Source organism: Tupaia chinensis, unplaced genomic scaffold (genome assembly GCF_000334495.1).
Source record: "Tupaia chinensis unplaced genomic scaffold, TupChi_1.0 Scaffold138322_1, whole genome shotgun sequence".
In the NCBI taxonomy this organism is placed as follows: domain Eukaryota; kingdom Metazoa; phylum Chordata; class Mammalia; order Scandentia; family Tupaiidae; genus Tupaia; species Tupaia belangeri.
This window is the reverse complement of record NW_006198219.1, coordinates 222,753-228,288: the sequence shown is the minus strand read 5'-3', so window position 1 is coordinate 228,288 and position 5,536 is coordinate 222,753. Positions and strand designations below refer to the sequence as shown.

The window sequence follows — 5,536 nt, the reverse complement described above, 5'->3', positions numbered from 1 at the left end:
CCACCTGCTGGCTCCTCTATGTTTTTCTATGCAAAAATGAATCGTGGCTTTTCTGACAACCTAATAAATGGCTACAACAGTCTTTATCTGTTCTCTTAGACTAGGCATTCCATAGCCTCACAGACATCATTTTTAAAAAGAATTGTTAATTTATTTTATTATTATTCAATTTGACAAGAGAGAGAGAGAGAAAGAGAGAAAACAAGCCTCCAGGTTCTGGACTCCATCCTCAGCCAATTGGGAGTCCAGTACCTTAATCACATGCCACTTGCCGTCCCCAGACAACCTTTTTAACAATAAAAAGGGAGTGAATATTAGGTAGATAACTAACAATGGACACCATAGTCTGGAGGTATCAAGATATATTTTCAAATTTAAAAAGCAGTTTGCAAATGATACTGATATGATTCTATCTTTCAAAAGAATTTTAGTGTGCATACATTTGTGTGTGATAGACACATGTGTGCTTATAAATGAAACTGTGTGCATTGTGTCAAAAGAAACCTGGCAGGGGAGATATGGTGATCATGAAGGTGGCTTTCTGAGGCTAAGGCTTGTTCGCTGTACTCCATTTGTGCTGACTTGCGATTTCCCAAAATGAGAGAAATGAAGACTGCATAATTTCTGGTGCTGGGAGACCATATGCACCCTATCTCCTGGCTGTAGAAAGAGAGAGAGAAGCAGTGAATGAAAATATGTTTTTTAAACTCAACTCTACTTAATATTGGACATATGCTATTCTTAAAATATTTTGTTGGATTAGATATTGGTAGATTTTAGAAAATAGTCCAGGTCTTCTAACAGCACATCTAGTTATTAGTGTCCAAACTAACGAAACAGCCATTGCCTACCTGCAGTTCTGTTCTGAGCATTTCTTAACAGGGGTTAGAGGCTCTGCATGTTTCTTGCTCAGCAAATACGTCATTTCACTTGGGAAAGTCCAAGTTGTAGATAGAGATCTGACATTTTTTTATGCCGTCATAGCAACATAAAGAGCTGTGAAGACAGTGCCGAGCTCACAGTTTTGACACAAGAGCTTTCTCTTATCTAATTCTTCCAGCATCCAGATTTGGTGGCCTTTAGACAAAATGTAAGCTACATCTGTTTGATTTAACAATTGTATAAATTTTATTACTGTTGAGACAGAGTATCCCACAAGAAAAATAATGAATTTCTAGTGTCCCATCTGTGTGTATTTATATGAATTGCATGGCTCTGCTGTTTTGTTCAGCTCTCTGAGTGGATGTCTGGCTGATGGTGCCAAGGGATTTTAGTGCTTTTTAAGCATTCTGGCACAAAGTAAGCCTTTTTCTTGGCTATTAGTATTTGATATACATACATCTACACACACACACACACATACACACACGCACACACATTAATACTTAACCATAATAGTGATTCAATTTAAAATAAAGTATGCTTTAAATACAAATTTCTCCATAACCTTCATGCATATTTGATATTAAACAAGGTCACTGGTCCTTGTCAGTAGCTACAGCTCACTCCAGAACCAGTGAGCATAAAAGGCTACTTGAACTGGCATTAGATTGTTACTCTTTATTTAATGCCACTTAGTTCTCTCATTAACTTGTGGGGGCAGGCACTTCTCCATCTTTTCTGAAATTTTAGGCAGGTGTAAGGCCAAATTCTAAATAATGGCTGTCTTGGCAGCCCCACTGACAAGACCTTATTTATCACCCACATAATGCAAGAGGACCTGGGCCTATATTTAGGCACACATAGTCATACACACATAGTCAAACCAACTTCTCTCTACCGCTGCATTAAATACTGTAATGCAGTCTGACTATAAGCCATACTATACATTTTTAAATTAAAAATTCAAAAGAAAACAAACTTAATTCTTTCATACACCTGTATTCTCTCTGCCCTGCTTATCCCAGGGGAACATCTGGACTCACTATTTAGAAATCATTATTTTAGTGAATGGAGAGCCAAGGCAGTCAGCATGAGGATGATAAGATCCAATGAATCATTCATATCCGGGAGTTGAGCTTATTCATTTTGGAGCCATTGAAGTGGACGCGGGGCTTTTCATAGAAGAACAGCATAAAATATCTTCCAGTTGTCAAGCCAGATTGAGTAAAGAAGCATATTATCTAAGCATCATTTCAAAAGGTGTCAAAAGTAATGCCAACCAAGCAGCAGCAGAGATGTTTGACTTCCTAAATTGTATGATTTGCCACAACAGAATTTTAACCATTTTGCTTTTTATAAGGTATGCCAAGGATAAAGCTATTATAAGTATTTTTTCCATTATGCTAACAGTTAAGTGGTATTTAGGGGAAAATGAAAGCTTCCTATCTTTATACAAAAACAGTGAACTCCATAGCATCTACTTATCAATATGAACACTGAGATATAAACTAAAGCATTAATAAAAGGTGACTGGGAATCAAGTGAGATTGTAGAAAAGTAGCCCCAGAGACTTATGTCAGTGCCTAGAAAGACGTAGGCTTGAGAAGGAGAATCCTATATCCCACCCCTTGTAGTCATGCCCTAAGTAACTGCTTTCCTTTGAGTGTGTGCTGTATCTGGTGTCTTCCTTCCAACCAACAGGAAATGGCAAAAACAATGAGACATCACTTCTGTGAACAGTTATAAGCACTGTGGCTCTCATCTTTCTAGTGCTATCTCTCGGTGAAACTTTCTCTTTCTCTCTGTTGGTGTCATTTTTTTTTTTTCCCTTTGCTGAAGCATGTTGGAGAAAAACAAGTGGCAAAGAACTGAGAACAGCTTCTTCCTAAAAGCTAGAAAGAAAATACAATCAATAGCACCCAAAGGATGCAATCCTGCTAGTAACCTCTGAATGAGTTCGGAAGTGGATCCTCATCTAGTTCTACCTCAAGGTGACCACAGCCCTGACTGATAACTTGATCATAGCCTCCTGACAGACCGAAGAGAAAGACCTAGCTAAATTGTGCCAGGGTTCCTCACTCACAGAAACTGAGATGATAAATGTGTATCGTTTAAATGGTTAAGTCTGGGGGCAGTTTGTTATACAGCAGTCAGTAACTGATCCACTTACCTAGCCTGGCTTCCTCAGCTTTTCAAGTGCTAAGCACTTTCTCTCTCACATAGCCCAGTGACCAAATATAACTGGTATATTTGGTACACAATATCTCTCACACTCAGCCTAGGTTTTTAGGTTGTCTAGTAAAAAATAGTGACCTAAGTTATGCATTACCTTGTATAGTGTGCAGAAAGAATGAAAGAATCAATTCATATGACTGTAGGTGACAAAGATAAAACTTTCTAGTCACGAATTTATAGAAATAGAAACTATCTGATAGTGATATTAAAAGGAACAAAATGGGTCCAACCACAGTGGTGTAGGCAAGAGCGTGCTTCTGTACAATACTGGAACCACATGGGAGGGCCTGTGTTCAGACTCCTAGCTGAACTGAGTATGCCCGATGGACCCACAGGTATCTGTAAGCCTAGGTCTGGGGGAGGACTGTAGCATGTCAAAGCTCTGTCGGGAGTATCTCTCTCAAAATAAATAATAAATAAATAAATGAACTTTGAAAGAGAACTAAATAAATATGCTTCAGTAAGCCAGAGGTCTGGAGTACTCAAACAGCCCCAAGTGGTAAGATCTGTTTCTGCTGTGTGAGTATCAATCTGGGATGGCGCAGGTATGGTAGCAGGGTTCCTCTGCATCATACCTCTGTAACTTTGAACAATCAAGATTCCTTTACTTGACAAGATTCCTTTATCATGACAATTAAAAAATGCATATTACATCTTAATTTGAACATGGCAAGTTTGGTTATTACTAGTCAGTGAGTCTTTTAATTTTATAAAGAATTTTTTTCTTTGCACTCACCAGAGAGATACAGAAAGAAAGAGAGTGCAAGAAAGAGAGAAAGTAGAAATTACCCTTCAGGGAGATGATCATGCTGCAATCAATCCCTTCTCCTCCATTCTCCTTTTGGAATTTTGGGCACACACATATAACCAGAATGTTTTTCAAGTCCCCTGGTCTAGGGCTGAAACCATGCAGTCAGCCATGTGGGATCCAGGTGCCTTAATCACTGTGCTATCTGGCAGGCCCTTATAAAGAAATTTTAACAAAGTAAAAAATTACCTGATGAACACAATGTGTGAAATGAATGACATGTGTCTCCTGACCACCTGTGTAACTGGCTTTTCCACAATCTTACAACATGCAATTCTAGTAAGATTCTATAATACCAAAGATGGAACTCTTCCTTGTACTGTAATCTCAAAATTGCAACATTCAAAGCCAGTGAATAAAACGAAAGGACTAGAAAAGTCTAGAAAGACTAGAAAAGTAGACTAATCCAAGGACTCTAGCAAGTAGTGTCTTGCATATATTTGTCTTTGGCTAAGTCTAATCTGTAGGATGATTCTGACACAATAGAATTATAGGTGCTGTCAAGCTATTTTCAGACTCTGCCTGTCTGTCTGTCAAAAGAAGTCACCTCTGAGTTCTGAGGATGGCTGCACAATCTTGGCCAGACAACTGATGTCGCTGAGGGTGGACAATCAAAATGTTTGATAGATCAAAACTGACAATCATTCACCACTCACTTGCTGGCACTGAAGAATGAACATTCAATACAACTTTGTTTGATTAAAGCATCTAGGGTCTCTCTGACAGAGGATTAACCCCAGGGAGCAAAATTATCAGGCACTTTCCAGAAAAAACTAGTCAGGCTTGAGAACTAATTATCTGCCAATTTGACATTTGAAACTTATGGAATGGTTTGACAGTTGATTGTAACCAACCACCTTTCAATACATTGGCAAAGTTAGATTAACATGGTTTCTTTTCTTTTCTTCTCTTCTGTGTATCACTGTATGTAAGATGAAGGTTGTGAACTTCATTTTTTTCCTTTGTTCTCAGAAGAAAAAAAATTGGGAGCACCCCCAGGAGGTCCACGTACTAGAGGTAGGTTAGGGAAAGGTGAGGGTGCAAAAGAGATAAGGACAAAAGTGAATATGTCAGGGACTCCTCAAAACAAATGGCACACATTTTGAATGTCACTAATGTAAAGATTTCCGGAAGGGCTTAAAGCAAACCTAAAACATTGCATTGAAGGCATGAATGACAGCAATCTATGCCTTGATTGTAACCAACCACCTTTCAATACATTGGCAAAGTTAGATTAACATGGTTTCTTTTCTTTTCTTCTCTTCTGTGTATCACTGTATGTAAGATGAAGGTTGTGAACTTCATTTTTTTCCTTTGTTCTCAGAAGAAAAAAAATTGGGAGCACCCCCAGGAGGTCCACGTACTAGAGGTAGGTTAGGGAAAGGTGAGGGTGCAAAAGAGATAAGGACAAAAGTGAATATGTCAGGGACTCCTCAAAACAAATGGCACACATTTTGAATGTCACTAATGTAAAGATTTCCGGAAGGGCTTAAAGCAAACCTAAAACATTGCATTGAAGGCATGAATGACAGCTTTTTTTTTTTTTTTTTTTTTTCCTTTTGATTTCCTTTGTCTTCCTTCCCCTCCCCTCCCCTTTGCTTCTCTTTCCTT

At 38.5% G+C, this 5,536-nt stretch overlaps 1 non-coding gene across 1 annotated transcript; it reads left to right on the top strand.

Moving 5' to 3' along the window:
- Nucleotides 1-496: 496 nt before the first annotated feature.
- LOC114004500 (U1 spliceosomal RNA) lies at nt 497-659 on the top strand. Its single transcript, XR_003546633.1, has one exon. It is a non-coding gene; the product is annotated as a U1 spliceosomal RNA (small nuclear RNA).
- The last annotated feature ends 4,877 nt before the right edge of the window (nt 660-5,536 follow it).